The sequence below is a fragment of the Condylura cristata genome, unplaced genomic scaffold (assembly GCF_000260355.1).
Source record: "Condylura cristata isolate star-nosed mole 26May11 unplaced genomic scaffold, ConCri1.0 scaffold00022, whole genome shotgun sequence".
Taxonomy (NCBI): Eukaryota; Metazoa; Chordata; class Mammalia; order Eulipotyphla; family Talpidae; genus Condylura; species Condylura cristata.
Genome location: NW_004567123.1, coordinates 22,059,609 through 22,060,386, shown reverse-complemented (window position 1 = coordinate 22,060,386; position 778 = coordinate 22,059,609).

Below are 778 nucleotides of genomic sequence, written 5' to 3'. Positions count from 1 at the left end.
TGCACCCCACGAGAGGCTCCCTGCTCCTCACTTTGATCACACGGGCCAGGCCAAGGGCTCAGAGGTGACCCCGGAGGAACTTGTGCCTCTGAGAGCAAGTCCCAGGTTGTGAGAGACTGGCAGGCCCCACGCAGGCACTTCCTCGGCCTCCACTGTCCTTTTCTGCAAAGTGGGTACAGCCACCGCCAGCAGACAGTTAAGAAAATGAAATGAGGCACTTCTGCGTGTGTGTGTGTGGTGCAGGGGAAGTAGACACTTGGGTTCGGTTCCACCATGGGGTACTGGGACAAGTGATTTAACTACTGTATACCTCAGTTTACCCACCCATGACATAGCGATACCAAGAGCTCCTCCCTCATCTGATGGCTGGGGGATTAAACGAGTTAATGCTGTACAGCATTTGGCCTGTTCATCACCACTGTAGGCTATTATCGTTGCTGATAATTTTGCATATTCACTGTCAACACAAGCTGTATGAATTATTAAGTCTGAGGTTGGACAAGGAAGTCAGGCAGCTAGAGCTTGAGTTTCAGCAACATCATGAAACAGGGCAGCAAGGGGTCACAATCACTCAGTTGCTGTGAGATCTGTAGAAGTTACACCACCTCTCTGTGCCTTGTCTTTAAAGTTAGGTCAGGGACCACAAAACCAGTGATAAAGGACTGATCACAAAAATATACGGAGAACTGAAAAAATTCAACAAAAATAAAGTAAACAACCCCATCAAAAAATGGGCAGAAGAGCTAAAAAGACACTTCTCCAAAGAGGAAATGCAGAT